Source organism: Nanorana parkeri, unplaced genomic scaffold, assembly GCF_000935625.1.
Source record: "Nanorana parkeri isolate BGI_ZX_2015 unplaced genomic scaffold, ASM93562v1 scaffold35, whole genome shotgun sequence".
NCBI lineage: Eukaryota > Metazoa > Chordata > Amphibia > Anura > Dicroglossidae > Nanorana > Nanorana parkeri.
Window position 1 is genome coordinate 505,314 of NW_017306303.1, and position 21,447 is coordinate 526,760.

Below are 21,447 nucleotides of genomic sequence, written 5' to 3' on the forward strand. Positions count from 1 at the left end.
GTGAAAAGGAAGTAAATCCTGTGGGATTCTTCAAAACGTAAGTTTAAAAACCTAAAGATCATTCTTTGAACTTCAATGTGGAAAAGAATATGTAATTCTGCATTCTAAGCATAGATACACTTCAATAGAAATTTGTATTAACTGCTTGTGCACTGCACCTACCAGAAAGCTGTATGCAATCAGACAGGTCTTTGTACTACATAGCTGTTGGAAGATCTAAAAGAGTTTGTACAGTCAGTAACGTGTGTGGTGAGCAAGGCTAAGAAAGCAGAAGATATGTGCATGTCATTAAATACATCTTCTCATGGCCAATGGGTGTGTGGAAACTACAGAATTAAGGGATATCTTGCCTTTTCTTCATAGGAAAAGGAACAGTTGGTGCTTGCTCACCTACGGAATGTCCAATAAATTGAAAGGTTTTTGTTAGAACTGCTCCGATCCGTACAAGCAATTCCTGAATCATCCACATTGCTTCCAGCGCATCCAGTTACACAAAGACAATTCCACTATTTAGATGTCAGGAAAAGAGAAAAAAAACTACCACCCATTATGATTTTGCTTGAGAATAAGTCTGTCCCTCAGATACCAAAGGAGACACCTTAAGCATTAAGTAAGAATATAAGAACGCATATACTGATTAATACATTTTCTTCTGCTCAAGCTGCTACACTGACTATGTCAGAAAGTGAGGCTTTCATGCAGACAACTGTTATGTAGTATTGCTTCTCGCTAGGGTGGTTGCCCTGGAAATATATAACACTACCAATACATATTCTCTAAAATGTGAAGATATTCTATATATTAATTTAATAATCAATATGTTTAAAGAATGATACACATCACAGAAATAAATGATGGTATCCCTTAATAACTAGGAACTTCCATTGCGTCATTGCTATTACCTAATCATGGGTTAATTTTGGCATTATCTCTCCCCCTTGTGTGGGGAAAAAATTATTCAATGGAGGGCAAAATCAAGACAAATGACCTCATCTGCCACTATATGAAGAACTTGAACAATAGTGTCAACCACCGAACTGTAATATTCTCTCTGTCTGTATAAGCCACTGCATTGGAAAACATAAAGAAGTATATAAAAAAATAAAATAATTACATTATAAAAGAAATAAAAAATAATTGTGCAGATCAAATTTGAGATGCTTCATGTTATTTAAGCACTTGGCACATACAGCAGACCCTAAAACAAGAAATTCAAACTTTCCCATCTATTTACAATCAACTGTCAGCCTTCAGAACTATTTTACTGTATTTGAGCTGGACTGTACAGACTTAAAAAGAAGTAAGAATTCTATATAAAAAGAGAAAGACTCACCTCCTGTTTACGATCAGCATGGCTGGCGAAATCCTGGGTGGATGGTAGCTGGACTTTGTCAAGCGCATCCTCTCAGGGTAGAGCAAAGCACATCATACAACAAAACTGACAGTTCTCTGTCCTGATGGCAGCTCTTCAGTAGTAGCTGCATTATTACTGCTACTAAGATGGGAGAGGCCAGGGTGATGTCTGAGCGCTGATTTGTTAAGAACTGAGCAGGCAACAAACAGGAAGTCTCCCTCACGCTCCAAGCTGACCACATGTCAGTAATTTATCAACAGCAAAAAGCAATCCTGCTTTTGTGATTTATCTATGCCTAATCTCTCGTTTTACCCTTCTAGTAACTACTACTTGAAACCTGAAGAACAAGTGATTCGTCCCCCAAACAACAAAACCACATTCCATGCCTACTGCCTATGCTCAATCGCATCCTTTACCTTTTGCTTATAGGCTTAAAGGTTGTTTGGCCTTCTATATGACTCTTTTATAATATCTTGTAAGGTCTTCTGCCCTATTACCCTAGCAAATTGTAATCTCTTGCCTTGTCCCCTCCCTTTCTTTTCTGCTTATATATAATTAAGATTAACAGTTGAAGAGTACAAAAAAGATTGATTACAGCCATAAAGCTTGAGGGTTCAATTGGACTTAATGAAGAATTCTGGGCATATGAGAAATGAACCCATGCAGTGGGGCTACCCCTGCACTGCAAAGGTTAAGTGCTCATTTTTCTCTAGGGTCTAAAATAAAGAAATACTCAATCTATCCTGGGCTCGGCCGGGCTGCTAGATCAGTCCCCACAGCCTCTTCTTCCTCAGGCTCCAGAGGTCCAATGATAGATTTGTCATCATGTCTAATACAGTGTATTAGATGTGAGGACACCAAGGGACATACGACCGCCAGATTGGAGGGGGAGAGAGGTGGGCGGTCACAGGTGAGTATCTTCTTTATTTTAGCCCCACTGCAAAGGTTACGTTTTCATATGTCCAGAGTCCTGAGGGGGGTGCTTTAAGGTGAGGCAAAAACCAAAGGAGCATATTGCTTGGCCTAGATTTATCTTCTTACCATGTCAGCAAACGTGGTATGATTTCTTTTTCCTACATCTATATAAAGCTAATCCTTATGTTACTATAAAAGGAAGCAAGAATTGTGAACCATACAAGCACAGGCTTAAAGTAGATTTCCACTTTTGCAGCCAAATTTGGATAAATCCTATTTTATATTTGTTACATGTTTCCGTTCATAAGCTAAAAAAAAAAAAAATCACGTTTAGCATAAGCTAACAAAAAGTAAATAAAAAATGCTTCTTGCAATTTAAATTGCTTTTACTTGGGTTGGGGTTTCTACTTGGCTTCCTGAAGGTTAAAATTTTTAGTTGGTTTCTCCTTTTTTGTAATGTTAGGAGGGGCTGTGAGGGCTGAGGCGTAACTAGTGACCTCAGGGCCCCAATGCAAGAATCCATGAAGGGTCCCCCCCCCCACAAGAAAATTAAGGCTTCCTCACCAGTCAGGAGTGACTGGTGAGGAAGCCTGTCATCATCCAATCGGCCAATCAGCGGGAGAATAGGTCAGAATGGAGCAGATATGACTAGGCTGTGACCATGGCAGGATTCCTCACAAGGCCGAGGCCAGGCCTCGGGGCGGCAGTGGGGGGGGTGAAAAATTGCTGACGTCGCGACCACTGTCAATGAGTCCTCGACCCAATGTTCCGACCCGAGTCACGGCGACAGGCAGATGGGAGGCAACCCCAGGACAGGAGCCGTGTAAGCGTACAAGGGGAAGGATTGCAGCGTGCTGGGAGGACTCGTCCAGACCATCATGAACTACATGAAGGTGAGAGTGTCTGCCAGGCGTGTTCGGGGGAAACTTCCATAACAAAAGGAGCCAGCGGGGACAATGCAACCTGTTCAGCCGGGGAACTACAAGCCACAGCTTGCATTGCCCCAGCAGGAGGTCATGCTGCAGCCATGGGAAAGGGGTGCAGCAGGTTCAATGGTTGTGCTGGGACTTGCAGTCAAACTGCAGACTGGCAGCCCCGAGCAGCATTGCATGGCTCATAGACATGTATAGGATTCCTATAGAGGAGGCTGCAGAGAGGAGCAGGACTGGGAACCCAGAGTAGCCCTCATTATCATCATAGGCATGGACAGGACTGGGCTGACAAGCTTAGATATGGGACAGCCATGGGGCGACTGATGTGTGTGTATGTGTGTGTCTATCACCTGGGGGATCAGTCTGAAAAAACATTTAGGTGTGAACAGCTTCTTCTTCCCATACCGGCTTCTGACTGAGGACCTTCACACCCAGTGTCATTTCCACATCTTCCTCTTCCACATTTCATGTTCATTTCATGTTCATGTTCTTCATAATATTAAGAAACTGACCTAAAATCATGATTTTGTATTGCCTTAGAAAAAATATGACCTGTCCCTTTAAGAAAAAGTATCGGTAATTGGTATCGGTGAGTACTTGGGAAAAAGTATCGGTACTCGTACTCGGTCTTTAAAAAGTGGTATCGGTGAATCCCTAGTTACCGGCATAATAAATATCCTGGTAATCAGCGGTTACCAGGGGGCCCTTCCTCCTGTCCTGGGCCCCCTCCAAGTGGCAGAACTCCAGGGCCTGGTCGCGGCCGCTACCTCTGGCTGAGGGTGCTGGCGCATTTAATTATAATTTGTAAAGTAGATCTGAACACTGGCTGTCCTAACAAAGGGTTAAAGAAATGACAGCCTGGCTTTTGCGCTGTATGTTAATGGCATTAATGAGAAAAACACATTACACACAGTCCTTTCCTAAGCCTTTCTATTAGGAAAGATCACTGTGAAGGCGCATAAAAAACCTGGAATCAGCCGTCTTGCCTGCTGCAACAAAACATCTAAAAGCTATCAAATGTTTTTTTTAAATAATTTTTCGGTATGCTGTGTGAATGGGAACACAACAAACAGATAGACTGGTTTCTAGAATTGACTACAAAAGTGCAAATGCAATTTCAAGTGTTTGAAAACCTTAATAATGGCATTGCATAAGTGCATTTCTCTGTCCGTGGAAAAAGGGAACATTTAATAAACTAACTGTTATTTTAACAGTTATCAGCAAATAGCAGGTCAGTCTGGCATTCTCCTTGTATTCCTCCACAGCAGCAGATCCGTGCTGCTGTGGTCACTTTGCATGCCTGAGTCCTCAGCTCCTATTTAGAGCTATAGAACACCATGCTTACACACAGCGCTGCCTGTTGTCCTGCAGGCAGAATGGCTGACACTCCCTTTCTCAGCCCTGCTCATTTTGATTGACAGCTGCGCTGGTAGCTGTCTACGTAATAGTATCTGCAGAGAGCAACCACATACCCGCACCCCATTCTTGTCCATAGCAGTGTGCAGATAGTAATTGCCACATACAGTAAATGCTGGATAAAGGACATTTTAATTCGGGAGACTCTTTTTTTGTGAGTAATCTGGCATTTTAGAGTGTAAAGTGTATACAAACCCTAACACTGAACTTCTCTTATTTGTTCCCCTTTGACCTGTTACAGTAAATATACCATGGCAGAAACACCAGGTGAAAATAAAGGAAAACAAGTCTGAAATGAAAACTAATGAGGCCGCCACATCTAAGGACTGGTAGCCTGCGATATATTAACAGTTAAGACACGCTGAAGGCAATGAAATTGGAACCGGTACTAGCATGATGTTGAGCTCTCTTGCACTTACAGCTAAAAGGTTCAGCGCTGGATAAGGACACGGACTGCATGGAGTATGTTTGCTGTCTCCGTGTTTCTTGTCTATGTTTGTGCTATTCAATGACTGTGAACACATTTGCTAGTAAGAACTTAAAATTCTGTATAAGTACATGCCCATGGTAAAGATTTAACTGGCTTAGCCAATTTGGGCCACTGAAGGTTTGTTCTTAAGTGCAAACTGTAAAATAAAATGGTCACATTAACTTTTATGCAAGTATTAAATATGCAAATGGTCTCAGCATTTTACCGAATAAGAAAATTTGATATTTAGAGTGGTTATAATGGTATATGCAGGCAGGAAATGCAGATAATTGATTTAATGCTTTTTGGCTTATGATACCCTGCTTGGACAACATTATGTTAGGGTTGTCTGATCAATTTACATATATAGTGATTATCAGATTATGAGTGTTTATTATAGTTGGTTTGACTCCCTTAGTAAAGCACTATTGGGCTTATTTAATAAGAAATAGAGCAATGTGCAGGCTTTCCATCATCATGATTCATTTTTACTACTACTCTAATGCAATTAAAGGGGAAAAATGATTGGTTATGACTTTCATAGTCATTTTAAGGCCCCATTCACACCTGACCGTTTTGTAGCGCGTCCTACGCTCGATGAACGCTCTACAAAACGGTCAAAAAAATAAATAGCATTGTAGTCAATGGTATCGTTCCCACCTGTCCGTATTTCCGCCCGTCCCAAACGCACTACAAAACGGCCCACGCATGAAAAGGTCCCGGAGCGTTTTTTGCTGCGTATTGGTCCGTTTTGTAGGGCGTTTTCCATTTGTATACTGCCAAGTAGCCTTTGGAATCGCGCAACGGTCGCGCAACTTTTTTACCGCGAATCGCGGTAAAAAAAAAACGCGTGACGGTCGCGCGACAGACGCGCATATTACAATACGCATAGGTGTGAATGGGGCCTTACTCTTTGCACCACATTGCCTTTTGCTCAGTAGCAACTACCTGACCCCCCACCCCTTTCCTAGTCTTGGCTCCCTCTGGCATTGCTTGTGATAGCCCCTGAACACATCACTTAGCTGTCAAATACATGTCTGAGCTTCTGCTATAGCTTACACATCACAAGTGTTTAAATGCAGTGTCCTTGTCACTTCCTGTGAACTTAACAGAAAGCACAAACAACCTCATCTTTCTTGTGTAAACTACTAGTCTCATCAGTCCAAATGTAATGGAGATGAGCAAAGGCAGACATGTTTGAAGTCCAGTCAAGGTGGCAACCATGGCTCTCTCCCTAGGTCCTGTAGAGGAGTCAACATAGCCATCCAGGGTCAGGAAGTGTGATATTCGCAGGATTACAGGAGAGGGGAGTAGTGAGCACAATAGTTTGGTGCCGTTAGAACACCAGAAAAGTGTTTTACTGTTTTTAAACTTTTATGAACGTGTTTGGTTTTATACTATGGAGCTTTCCTTGTTTCTGTTCTTCCTGATAATGGTGGGTTTGTAATGGTGGGAATTTGAATATCGTTTTGGAGAAAATACAACATTGCCCAGATAGGAATAAAGCACACTATACCTTGTTTATTATAAGGTCATGGCTATCTGGTGGGTTAAAGTATTATTAAAGGCAGGGCATTTTTACCTTAATTCATTCTCTGTATTAAGGTAACAAATGCCCAGTACCTTTCTGTACCCCTTTAACAACTAAACCCCACCCCCACCCCCAGACTACCTGTCAGAGCCACTTGTCACCATCGCCGGCAATCCTCTGAACTTCCTGGTTGCGGGAAGGATAATGAGGGCAGAGAAGCCATGGGTTCCTTCTGCCATCAATAAACTTGATGGGCGGAGAGGAGGGGCGTGGCCTGCCCCAGGGCTGTGTTTAACTATGGTGGACGGCTGGAAATGCGTGCACACAGGTGCCTCCACAGCAGCCGCTTAGCAGATGGAGCCACCCGTGCAGGGGGCGGGGGGAGAGCTCGACAGGCACCCACTAGAGAACAAGGAATCAAAAGAATAATAAAAAAACCACAGAATCTGCATCCCACACAGGTGCTCCCATGTATATAAAAAAAAAAGTAAATGTCTCTTTACTTTTGACTGGGAGTCCTGAGAGAGGCACTACATTTACATGGTGGATGATTTCTCTGGGTTTATATGTAATAACAGGAGTAACAAAGCACGGAAATGATCCTCGGTAGATGAATATAGGTATTACCATTATCATGGACTGAGAATTTATTTTCAGTGGACTGCACTGCTTGCACTATGTATGAGTTTTCGTCATTTTCCACATTCAGTGTTTTCTGGGTTGACATTTACGCACTATTGTATTACTGCACTTAGGTTAATTTATTGAATCAAGCACTGTGTTTTTACTATCATATGTATGTCCTTTTTGGGATACTGTGCAGATGCTTAGTTTGTTCCTACTGTAAACAACACCATTGTCACCCTGGAACAAGAAGGCTGTTAGGATTATCAAGCACTTCCTCTTCTCCATATCTTCATAACATAGGGGAAGGTGTTCTGTAGCACACAGAGCTGAATTGGACAGGGCTGCTTGTTGCAGATTTTCCAAGAAGTTGTCACCTCACTGGATTTCTAGTAGGATCATTTTTTCTTCCAAACAGATATTACAAAACACTTCCAATGGTATATTTAACAAAGCAATAAGAGAAGTTCATTGTTAGGGGCTTGGGGGAGAAACCTGAAGAGAGAGACCAATTGTGAGCTGACAGGGTGTGGGTGGAAAAAGCTTTTGTTTTGTGGCTTTGGACATAAAGTCCATTTTCCTGTTAGTGAAGGACTTGAACTGTGTAGTTAGTGTTGAACACGCTAGGATTTACTTTTATATTTTTTTTCTGTAGAGGATCTACCTGATGTTGGAAATTCGGGAAATGTTTACGTGATACAGGAAATGCAGTGAAGCTGGTTATTGCCAGTTTGAGCTGCTGTGTGGACCTGATCCACTTTGTAAGCTCTGTTGAACGTGGCCACACGCTGAGTCCATTTGGATAGCAGAGCTCTAAAGCCGGGAGAGATGGGCGTCCTTACAAAAAAAGTTTTTTTATATGGGAATATGTGAGTGTGTTTTATTCTTTCAATAAAGCACTGGTTTTAAAAACGTACTACACAATGATTTTTTAATGTCTTTCGAGCGATTGAGGAACTGCAGATCCTTGGAAGGTGAAGAGGGTGAAAGTTGGAAATCAGAGAAGATTGAAGGCAGAGATTGGTGGACACTGCACTATATGCTGTTCTGACCATCTTGAAAAAGCGGTCTTGCTTTCTGGTGTGTGCGGATCCTAATATGATTTCACACATGCGGGTGTATTGGGATTCATTGTGAAGATAGGATACACAGATTGGATAGCGTTTTTTGTTTCTGCACATTACCATCTTGTCTTGATTTGTATTGTGATTGTAAAGTCTTCCTTATATTGTAAAGCACTGTGCAAACTGTTGGTGCTATATAAACCCTGTATAATAATAATCATTTGTTTATTGGACACTTACGTATTCTTTGGATGTTGGAAAGTATTGAGAAGCTTTAGATCCAGTATGGGGTGTATGCCCCCTTTGAGTTTGGAAATAATGAAGATAGACACCTGGAACCTTTCCTTTTCCAGGACAATAGCTATGACCCTTCGTGAGAGGAGCTAAGCGCCAGAGTAGCGTAAAGGTCCATAAATCTTTGCGTGGATGCTGGCAAGTTTGACACGATAAAGCGGGATGGTGGCAGAGACCAAAAAGTCCAGCTTGTAGCCTCTGGATAAAACATGGTAGACCCAAATGTCTGAAATGTCCTGCCACACGATGGCTGAAAATGGCAATAGATGCGTTTCCCCCACTGTGACAACTGGGGACACCCCCTCATTGTGAGGAGGATTTGCTCATGGATTTTGAGAACTTGAGTGTCTAGGACTTGTGACAAAACTGAGTTCCAGGCCTTGCCTTGGAGGCTTGGGAGAAGGGAAAGGAATTCTTCCTAGCATTAGGGATTTAGACATTAGGGATTAGGGATTTAACACAATGGTGTGTGCCAGCTCCGATCCCCTTTGCACAAAGATCCCTACCAAGGGACATGGTGACCACACAAAGGAACCTGCCAAAGAAATGGTGACCATAGAGACGACTTTGCCAGTGACATGGTAACTACATAGAGGACACTGCAAAGGGCATGGTAACCACACAGAGGACCCTGCCAATAACATGTTGACCACACAGAGGGCCTTACCAAGGACATAGTAACCACACAAAGGACCATGCGAAGGACATATTAATCACAGAGACATGGTGACCATATGGGACACCCTTTTGCTACTTATTATAACTGTTTGCTGGGGAGGAATGAATTAGACATTGCAGACTCTCATAAGCTTTCAATCCAAGGGTATTTTTAGACATAAGTTTGTGCCTGCTGCAGTAACTGGAAGAGGTAAATGGGTGCATTTCCCCACATAAAAGGCCCATCACACATACTACAGTGACCTGCACTGTACCGCACTGAATCAATGCAGGTCATTGCAAGGACATATAAAATATGTGTTTTCTATGTGCCCCAAAAATACCACAATGTGGGTGATGGGCACTGCACAAAGCTGCATCTTATCGTAGAGCACTGAATGACACAGCAGCGCACCACTCTGCTGTGCAGGGACCTGTATGGAGTGTACACATTGTACTCGGCTAATAAATAAATAAAAAAATGTAAACAGTCACAGCACGCCTATAACTTAGAAAAGTGTAACAGCATAATTTGGCATTGCATTGTTTGTGGCTGTTGGGTAGAACTGTGAATTCTGAGGAGTACAACTTTCAACAATTATTACAATTCAACAGCCTTTTAAAAGGCCATGCCAGCATCCATGCAAAATGAACATATTGGAAATAGGTGGAGTTGGTCTATAACAAAAATTTGCCTGACCTAGATGACTTTAGTTTTCAAATACCAGTGTTTAAAAGGGAAGTATGGTGGGAGTAAAACATGCTCCTCACAATACTTAGATCCGATGTGGGTCACTGCAGTTGTCACATGCCGGCTCTAAGGCTTCATTCACACCTGATTGTTACACCGGGTGCATTTTGAGATTCCTGCGGCAGGAACCTACAAGTTCATGTGGTAGGAATCTCAAATATGCCATATCACATACGATTACATGCGGAGTCCCGTTGGACTGCCGCTGTCACCCAATCATTAACTTAAATAGGTGACAGCAGCAGCTTCTAAACTGTATATTTTGGATTCCTAAATAAATAGTGCACTGCGCTTATAGCTTAAAATATGTGTAAAAACTCCACATGAATGGAGTGAATGGAGTAAAGTGCCTTACTCAGCACAATGTGATATTCCACCTATTAAACTACTTAAACAGTAAATATACATATAACTAGCGGGAAAAAACAGTCCACTGCATTCAGTAACAAATAGTGTCATGTGCAAAATAGCAAGTTCATATCATGAATAGTGTCATGTACCAACATAACAAGTCCATATATTAATCACTTAAATCCATAACCGTGGTTCACAGCACAAAACATCAACCTTCCGTGCCACCTATAGTGATCCTTTCCACCCTCAGGGAACGGAGAATGCAGGATCCGCACTCACCAGAATTAGATGACCCCGTTGCAGGACGATCATATAACGGTTTAGTGCAGTATGAGCTTCCTGGTTTCCTTTCAGTATCCCTTCAGTAGGTAGAATCAGAAATCGATCCAACATATCACTTCCTTTAGTGATACCAGTAGCAGTTCAGGGTATCTTGATCAGTCTCCCCAATGCACAGTGATACCTCTGTTTACAAACGCTTCTGTTCACGTACAGGAAGTTCGGCAACATTTTGCCTCCGTTCGCGAACTCTGCATCGGGTGACGAACACGACCGCAGCCACCTTTAGCGCTCTGACACGTGGTTGTGGCTTCCTGTACCCGAGATTGCGGTCGCAGACAGAGCTGTGCACACCTACTGTGAAGCTTTTTTTGTGTGCTTTTTAGCACAGTACTGTACAGTATTACAGTATTCAATCCAGCATGGCTCCCAAGAAAGTGCAGAGCAAGCATGGTGGTAAAAAGAATGTGCAGAGTGTTAATGAAGGTGACAAGAATGTCCAGAGCGGTAATGAAGGTGACAAGAACGTGCAGAGCGGTAATGAAGGTAAAAAGAAAGTGCAGAGCAGTAATGAAGGTGACAAGAATGTAGTACTTTGTTTCATATTTTTGTGGTTAAAATGTTTTTGTTTACATGTGGTTCAGACGGGTTAACCTCATTTACATTGAACCCTATGGGAACATTTGAACTTGTTCGCAACCAAAATCGGTTTGTGACCACATTCGTAGGGGTCTGAACGGATTAACCTTATTTACACGACCAATTCGGTTCGCGACCAGAATCGTGGAACCAATTAAAGTGACATTAAAGTCAAAGATATTTTTCCCTCCACCCAATGTTATTTTAAAGCAGTTACCTTAAATGATGTCTCTTAATCCGATCTTCCTCTTCTTTCTTGTCGTTTTCATCTGTCCCTCCAGCTCTGCTGCGGGTCTCCGATCCAGCGCTGACTCCTCTCTGCTTGCTGGCACTTCCTGTCAAACGGTGTCTGCATGCAGGTGCACGCGTCCATAGACTTAACTTGCGCCTCTCCTTGTCTCCCGGCCGAAAATGTGAACTGCGCATGCGCCCGCCCCAAGATGCTTTGCGGCCGCCCGAGAATTTTCACATTTCCGGACGGGAGCGCGCGGTGAAGACACAGGTAGGTTTAAACTGCTTTTAAATCGTTTTTTTTTACACTTTTTGCATATATCTCCTGCTTGCTAGTTTAATAACCCTTTACGATCGTGAACCGAGATACCACTGTTCTCAAAAGGAAACAAATACTGCCTCATCACATGGTATGTAAAAAAACTTACTTTATTAAATGAATAAAACCTACTCACAGACAAAAAGGCAATCGCATATACACCCACCGTCCATTCTGAATGGGATTCATACAGCTTGAATTTCTGGATTTGTATTGTAAGGATTAATGCTAGTCCCCATCCTATGGTCTTGTATATTTATTTGATCTTTTAGTAAGCAAAAGATGCTGCTTGATGGTGTCCCTCGGTCTCCTCCCTGTGAGTGTTGGCCCCTCTCCGACCCCCAAAGGGGACCTGGCGTCCTACTCCTGTGTTCCTACAAATATTGATTCAAATCCAGCTGGTCTCACAGTAAGCCCAAACCATTACACATTTAGAATGTACATTTTCTTGACCTTTTGATTATTTGATATTTACAGTATTTATATGTTTTGTAGTTAGATGGATATGTCCTCCTGAGGAAGCCCCTTGGGTGAAATGCGTCGAGGACCTTTAAAACAATGTTTCTGAACAATATGAAACTATACATCATTAATGTGACAGCTTTTTGATAGTGAAAAAACCCTCAAAATTGGCTGTAAAGACCAGCATAAACAACCAGTGGTTTTATCAAATGTTTTATTGTACCTTTTCAATGAATTTGTAATAATAAAAATTTTAATTGTAACAAATTTGTTGTTTCCATTGTTTGGTCTGGCACATTGGTTTAAAAGCCACCATTTAGATATGATAGGAAAAGGTATGCACCGATCCTACCTGTTTTTTACTATTTACTTATACATCCTTAACAAAACCTAAGGAATGCAAATTAGGCATAGTTATAATTAGGGATGCACCGTTATATCGGCCGCCGAAACATGTCGGCCGAAAATGGCACTTTTGGCTAAATGCTGAAAGTGCCATTTTCCTGCCGATACATTGGCGCATCCCTGCTTTCTTTCCTCCCCGCAGGGAGGAGAGAAAGTGACAGCCGGCCGAGCGCTGCGGGGGGAAGAGTCTGTGAGCGGCCGGCGTCTCTCCTCCCACACCGATCAGCCGCCTATCACAGTCCGGCAGAGCAGTGTGGGGGCGGAGATAGCCCGCACTGTCACAGGAGGCTGAGCTCTCCTCCCTGCTCCGCTCACTCAGCCTCCTGTGACAGCGTGTCAGAGAGGAGAGCAAACACTCAGTGATCAGTGATCGCTGAGTGTTTGTAGATAATTGAGGACATTGTATGTTAACTACATCCTCAATTATGAATGAATGGGAGTGATCTATATCCCCTCCTGTTCATTCATAATTGTAGTTATAGTAAAACACACAATGTCCTCATGTTATCAATGAACAGGAACACTAAGTATAGAGGATTCCTGTTCCATTGATAACAGGGGATACAGAAAAAGAGATTGAGGACTCTGTTCTCAATCTCTTTTTCTATTTTAAAAGGGAAATATCAGGGGTTTAGACCCCCAATATTTCCCCGAAGCCCCTAAAAGTAAAGTAAAAAATAAAAATAAAAAATGAATAAATAAAAATAAATATGAAAAAAATTAAAACGTTTGTAAAAAATAAATAAAATATTAAAATAAAAACATTTTCGGATTCAGCCTGACAATTTTTTTTTCCGGTTTCGTTTCGGTTTTTAAATTTCTATTTCGGTGCACCTCTAGTTGTAATCATAGAGTTATAGTCTAACGTTAACAGATGCATGCTGACGCTGCTAAATTTGGTCTGGGCATCTTCACTTCAATGACTTATACGCACAAAAGGGTTAATCCCCAATGGGTTGTCTATAGAGCACAGTGAACACATAACTGGAAAGTCCATGTGGAAGAAAGTGACACCTCTATTATGGCCCTGTGGGAAGCGGGCAAAGACCCAACATATTGTAGAGAATCCTTATCACTACAGTGTTGAAGGAGCTGGATGGTGATTTAACCATCCTACGCCCACCTGGGTTTTGAGGGTTGGGATGCAGCTGTCATTTAAAGTGAACCTGTACTTTGCACATAGTGGGCAACGCAACAGTCTCACTTCAGAGGAAAAACTGTAAACAGTCAAAACGTACCTTCCCCATGCTCCCTTAGCAACAAACCCCTGGGAAAAAATTTCTGAAATGGGGAAATACATCTTCACAGTGTAGTGCTTCATGTCTGAGCAGTCAATTGGCAAGCACAGTTACATGGAGGCAGAGGATGTGTATATGTATTGAAACGTACATACAAACCCCTTAGGTGGCTGGTAAGTTCAGGGAAGGTAAGTATTGACTGCTTAAATTTCCTTCTGTAAAAGCAAACCTGTGATTTTGAGCAAGGTACAGGCTTACTTTAACTTTCCTGGCGTTAATCCCGAGTGTGGCTCGGGGGTCTTCCGGGTTCCTTCTCTGCGAATGCCGGCATTGCAGGGGGGCGAAAACCGGCAAGAAATTCAAAAGTAAAGCAGGAAAAAATTTTTAAAAAAATACTGAAATAATCATACCGCCAGGGAAGTTAAGAATATTTAGCCCTGGTTCCCACCACAGCGTTTTTGAGCAGTTCGAAAAGCGCTTTTAGCTGCCCAACACAAGAAATCCCATGATTTTCAATGGCCCTGGTTCACACCTGAGCAGAAAAACGCCAGACGCCTGAAAAGATACAGGAGCTTCTTTGGGCAGTTAAAAGTGCTTCAACTCTTCGTAGACTTCATTGGAAATGCCCAAAAACACTCAACAGAAGCATGTTGCACATTTTCGTGAGCGTTTTTGCGCGTTTATACGCGTGTTCTTCCATTGCCCACAATGGTTTATGAGCTGCCAATCAAAACGCGCGTCTTCATGTATGCGCGTTAAAAGAAATAGCCGCATGCTGCTAACGCACGTATAAACGCGCAAAAACGTTGCTGCCTAGGTGTGAACCAGGGCTTAGAACATAGGCTCCATAATGGGGGCATCCAGCATAAAACATGTAAGCTTCAAAATCACAGTAGGCTGTGAGCACAGAAAATGTTCCTATTAGACCAATCTGTGAATCTAAAATTGGATTAGCCTGGGAGACAAACATGGTGCTGTTAATCTTTGGTTCTCACAGTCTAAAATAAGACAATAGATGACTGCCGTTATAAAGGAATATTTCCTGGTATGGATAGGTTCCTACTGCCATCATCATCTGGCTTTTTCCCACATAAGGGAAACTTCCATATCACTGATATTTTTTTTTTTTATAATATAATGAAAAAGCACATGCTTGCACTCTTAAAGTGAACCTGTGATCAGGCTATGGGCATTCATGTTTTTTACATATTCTTAGCAAGCAGTAAATGAGCAACAAAACAGAATTATTAACCTCTGCAGCTGCAGAGCAATTGCTGTAAAGCAATTGAGAAGAACTGCAATTCTCCAAGTCAGCTCTCAGCAGATTAAAGGACTGAAAGGCTACCAAGTGACTGCTGACAGAGGCACTGAGCTGGCATTGGCAGGGATGTCAGTGCTTCTGCTGTCAAATTTGAAGATGACTTGCTCCACAATGCCTGCAGCTACTGAGATCAGTAATGGCTTGTGTTAGAGCTCATTTATTGCATGTTAAGACTATGTAAATATATGAATGTCAACAGCCTGGCACCGATTACACTTTAATGTACACTTGTCACACAAATGGGCAGTTCAAACGGAGCATATAATAAAAAAAACTGCATTAATTACCTTTAGTGAAAACCACATGTCAAAATATTAGTACATCAAGGGATATAGGCAAATGTAATCATATACAAATTTCAATGTATCCTCTTAAACTGGAGATTGACTATGTCCTTTTCTACCCCTCTAGCCTTCACATTAAGGTTATCTATAACATCTCTAGAATCTATCGATACTTTGTGGGTCTTTTTCTGAACAGAAAGTAGACAAATAATTATAATTATTCAGTTTAAAGGCTTATAAATGAAAAAAAATTTTGACTACATACCATGATAGCTTCTCTTTAAATAAACATAATGAGTAAACACAGAATTGCAGCTCTGTTTGAGTGGTTTCCCTCGAAAAATGTGTTTATGTGCACGTTTATGACTGCTGCTGGGGCATTAGATTGTGAACTAAATTCCTTAAAGTGGCACTAAACTCAGGAGTTAAATCTTTAAAATGCATCCAAGTACCCCAACTATTAACAAAAATGTATCTAATTTGTGTATCAGTCAGCTGTAGATCCTCAAATCATCTCTGAGTTGGTGCTGATACTGTCCTTCCTTCTGGAGGGTGGCTACTTTTGTTCCCCATGGTCCCTGTGTGTATTGTAAAGTAGCCACCGCTCCAAGCTCACTCCCCTGATAGACTACAATCTCAATACAAATTAGTAAACTAAACATGAGATTGTAGTCCATCACGGGAGTGAGCTTGGAGCGTTGGCTACTCTACAACACACACACAGGGACCATGGGGAACAAAAGTAGCCACCCTCCAGAAGGAAGGACAGTGTCAGCACCAATTCAGAGATGATTTGAGGATCTACAGCCGAGTGATACACAAATAAGATACATTTCTGTTAATATTTATGGTACATGAATGCATTTTTACAATTTAACTCCTGAGTCTAGTGTCACTTTAAGGGGATTAATGGGAAAGGCTCAATGTTGTTTGGAAGCACTATGGTTCAGCAAATAAAAAATCAGCAACCAATAAAGGGACATTCATTACCAATAATTAACGCTTAATTTGCTACTTAAAACTAACCACAACACTGCAGAAATTTCCAATTATACACTCCTTGCTCTGAATAGTGAAATGCCATTAGAGCAATATCTTTTCCATTTTATACACATGGGACAAGAGAGATTTGCAAATGTGCTATATATGGCTATTGATTGTAGTGTAGCTTTCCCCACAAAGTACACTACATTCACAAACGTTTGTGAACACCTGACTTGACACCTACAGTATATGAGCTTGTTGGATATCCCATTCCAAAAAGAAAAAGCTATTTATTTGGAGTTGCCACCTTTTGCAACTAAAACAGCTGCTACTCTTCTGGAAAGGCTTTCCACAAGATTCGGGAATTCATACCATTTAGCCAAAAGAGCATTTCCAAGGCCAGATACTGATGCTGGATGAGAAGAACTGGCCTAACACTGGAATTCCAACTCATTCCAAAGAAGAAGTCAGCTCTGTGCAGGACATCTACGTTCCTCCATACCAAACCCATAAAATTATGTCTTCATGGACCTGGCTCTGCGCACAGGGGCACAGTTATGCTAGAACAGAAAACGGCCTTCCCCAAACTATGGTTGGGAGTGCACAATTGCCTAACAGTACCCTTCACAGGAAATACCCAAATTCAGTCATTTGGAGTGGTGGCCACATACTTTTTGCCAGATAGTGTAATGTAGTATAAGTAAGAAATATTTGGTGAAATATTTAGGCATCTGCCAAAAGTCTAGGGCAGGACTTTGATGCATCTATCATTCCCCATTAGCAAGGATTGAAGTTTAGTCAGCATATATTACTACTAATTTTTTCTGCTAATGTTTATACATAAATTCCTCTTACCTGATTATCTAAATTAACATTCATTTTGTTTGACAATACTTTCACTTTAAGTACACAAAACTCTTGGTCCTTTCGAATCTTGCAGAAACCTGGTACTTCTGGAATATTAAAGGGAAAATTGTTCAAATTTAGATTCAACCTGAGACAAGTAAAATGTCTTATTATATTTATATCAGCTCTAGATGTTAGATTGAAGGACAGGAAAGGCTTAGGTCAACCACAGCATTGCAGATGAGATATCTACTCATCCTCAAATGCATAACAGTAGTGCCTGACCAGCAACGATTTTCTCTCAGACACAGATTATAGGTGTTAGTGGCGTAAATCCACTGAAACACTTCCTTTGCTTCAATGCAAGTTCACATGGAGACTAGAGAAAGGTGCTGTGTTTGATAGAGAACAATCCTAGCCGTGGGAAACCACTAGCTATTACCCCTAAGGAATCACTGCATTGATTCGGGAGAGATACACACTTTAAAAAGGAACATATCAGCTATAACCATAACCACCATTTCTTACTTATTTCAGATGCCTTTCTGTATATTCACATGCTGGCCTAGCTGTTCCACAAAAGTGACAGTTACAAGAGTTGGGACAAACAATTCAACACTGGCCACAGTGCTTGCAATGGTCTGATTATATTCAAATGCATATATATATGCATATTCCGCTAGCATGGAGATGGCTTCCCAACCAATCAGAAAACCGGGCGGCGTGTCATTACCCTGCTGTTTGGCCAGCACGATGCGGATTTGCTGGGAAGTCATTACTCGCCGCCTGGCTCCCTGATTGGCTGGGAAGCCAGTTCCATGTTACCTTGCGGCACTGCCGGTCAGAGAAAATCTCCTTCTGCCTGGAAGTTCCAGTATCGGGGGTAAGTATCGAAGCATTTGGGCAAGTACGAGTACTCACCCAAATATTCTGTAGTATCGGCACCGATATTAGTACCGGTATCAATGCATCCCTACCCACCACACCTGCCATCTGCATGCAAATTACCGCACACATAGGGCATTGTGTTTGTGTGCTGAGTTCTGCTCTCATTCCACTGTGTGCTACACTGTGGTAGCCGGGCAGCAACACTCTCTAACACACACAATGTGCATTAAAGGGTTCACTTTCCGAAATAACTTGGGAAAATGGAATTACCCGCTCAAATCTGCCCACCCCTATACATACCTTTCGGTGAACGGTCCTTCCCCTCTGCCAGTACAGGTGTGCTATCTATGAGGGTTGCACAGATACCAAGTACAGTACTCGGTACAAGTACGAGTACAAGTACCGATACTTTTGAGCTCCAAGACTACACTAGAGAAAAATCCAAAAATTACGAGGCAGCTGTCATTTGTAAGGAGCACACGGAGCTCCTGGGATGTGTACATCTCTGTTTTAATGTACGATTTTGTTTTTATAAATAAAGGGATGCACAGATACCAGTTTTGCGAGTACGAGTACTGATACTTGCCGAGTACTTACAAGTACGAGTACTGATACATTTTTGTTTATTGTCATGTGACAGTTTTTCTAAAACAATACAGACTAATGATTTCAGGACAGTGGTGGAGTGCCAGAGCCAGGTCCCAGCTGCAACCGCTGCAACCCTGGTAGTTCTCATAGAAATGCCAAAGTATCTGCAATGGTACTCGAAAAGTATCTGTGCATCCCTACTATCTATACCCCATACCGTCCACCACAGTGGATTTTAAATTTCATTTGCAAATAGCAAGCACTCGTTGGTCACTACGGTCAGGTAACCACGCTGACTAATGAGAAGAGCTTCTTAGCACGGTTAAAAACGGTTTTGGTTAAAATTATTTTGTGTATCATGACAAGTAGATTGTCATGAGGGACAAGAAGATTGGGCCCCCGACACACACACACACACACACACACACACACACACACACACACACACATACACACAGTGGGATGGGGGGCACAGCCATATGTGCTTATTACAAATGCAGGCTCTGACTCATGCTTCGCAGTGTGTGTACTTAGATCCTTTGCATATTAACTCTGTGTTCTCCCACCCGTGACACTATCTGCATGGTATTTGTGCGTTAAGGTGGGTTAAATCCTACTTTCACCATTTTACATGCTCATTCTTCCACATTTAATGTAGAACAGGCATGTTATATGCAAATGAAACAGGGGGGGATTGTGTGGAAATAATCTTCACAGGGCCTCATTATGTCTAGTGAGGGCTGCAGCTACTTTATTCCAGAAAAAAAAAAAAGATTATGCCACGTATGAGCTTAAAGCAGAACTCTGGCTTAAAACACCCCCATCCATGCCTTGCCCCACCCAGGTATTTAAAAAAAAACCTGTACATATACTTACTGGGATGAGAAAGAGGGACACCTTACAGCCCAGTGTATTTAGGTAATGGACATACCCCTGCCATGCCCCCAGTTATGCGGACCATTACAAATTTATATGCCAAAAATGGTTGGCTAAACTCAGAATAGTTTTTTTTCCTTTCCTTTCTACTTAAAAAAAAAAAAAAAATAGAAAACAAGATAACTAAGAGATAAGATGAAGGTTTTAGTACAGAATAATAATTTTGGTAGTTAAATAGAACATTTTAGATACCAGCATGTAATCACCACAGTCTCCATCACCTGGAGAGGCATTGTGGAGAGGCCACAATTGCAGCCCCTGATGTTCCCAGGGGACTGTACATATTATTCAGCATATGGAATGCTATAGGAAACTGCTGACATGCTGAAAGAGATGGCCAGACACCCAGGATATGCTACAGGCCTGGCTGGAAACTAAAGATATGCTGCAGGAGACTAGAGACCGCCCAGGGCCAGATTTCCATTTTGGGCATCTGTAGGCACGAATGGAAATCTGTTTACCCTGACCTGGCGCCCTGACCTGCTGCCGGACCCGCCAGCTTTCACATATGCAGAGAAGGACCCCAGCGTCGCATCAGACAGGTGTTTTTTACCATCACTGTAACAATGATTTAAACATTTGTTGAAGTACTAAGCTGAAAAGGTATGTCATGAAAATGTTACTTTCATCAACTGGAAAACAGGCCTGGCCTTGATTAACTTAAATCTTTAAACCAGTATAGGGCCACAAAGAAGGAGCTGCATGCGAACCAAAAACTAGCAGCTGAATGAGAGGCGCGGTACAATATTTCTGCTTAAATGTGAAGTCAAAGCAAAACTTGATTTCACATACTGTATAGCAATCCTTACTCCTAAATCAAGTCCCTATCTAGGCAACAGTTGCTGTGACGGTGGCATTACAATAAAATGGCAGTGATCCCAACCCTGTAGTGGCCACCATGGTACAGAGAGTGCACTGAAGGTGGCATTCTCCAAGTGACCTCAATGCATCTCCACCTCTACCCATAGAGGATGACTGACATGACGGCTTATTCTTTAGTTCCAGGGGTTTCTTTATTCTACGTCCTTTCCTGTCTTTATTCTGCTGCCTACTTGCTCACTTTAGAAACTGTTGAAATAAGATACTGGCCACATAGGGAAGGCATTATTTGGAATGAGTTGGCCAACTACTAGACATGCATTGTGAGAAAGAGTAGTAAAGTATGATCAGCAAAGAAAAGCTTGAAGCAGAGCCTGGGTATGTCATTGGAAAATATGTCTGCCGCCATGTTTATCCTAAAAGTACATTAAAACCAGGAAGTGAGTGTTTCCTCTGACCCCCCAATCTTTTACTTAGGGATTTTCTTTTCAGCTCTTGAGAAAGCCAGAAAACAAAAACATATTCAGCTGTGTTTGAAGGAACATGCTCACTGTAAGGTTTGATTGTGAGGTTTAAGGTTGTTTTTAAATCAAATTATAGGAGGAGCTCTTTCATGTAATTTCGTTCCCCTCAGTTGGCACTCTAGGATTGTGATTTGCTGTGAACTGTAAACAGACCTGTACCCCATCGAGTTGAGGTAATGCACATCATCTGTTGTACAATAGTATTCATTGTGCCACTCACTCCAACACACCTTTGCAATGGACAGTAACGCACTACCATGCCTTGGGATGCACTGCAACACAAGAAATGCAGCAGGTATGATTTCTGGTCCGCAGTTGTGCCT

The 21,447-nt window shown here is 41.9% G+C and overlaps 1 protein-coding gene across 3 annotated transcripts in view; it reads right to left on the reverse strand.

Moving 5' to 3' along the window:
- Positions 1-21,447, reverse strand: part of DTX3 (deltex E3 ubiquitin ligase 3) — an 86,570-nt gene that overhangs the window by 15,824 nt on the left and 49,299 nt on the right. The window contains exon 4 of one of the 3 annotated variants that reach the window (XM_018569482.1): positions 17,379-17,476. The exons of the other annotated variants lie outside the window; for them this stretch is intronic. The gene's annotated coding sequence lies outside the window, so the exon portion shown is untranslated. The remainder of the gene's footprint in view (positions 1-17,378; positions 17,477-21,447) is intronic. 3 annotated transcript variants of the gene reach the window in all.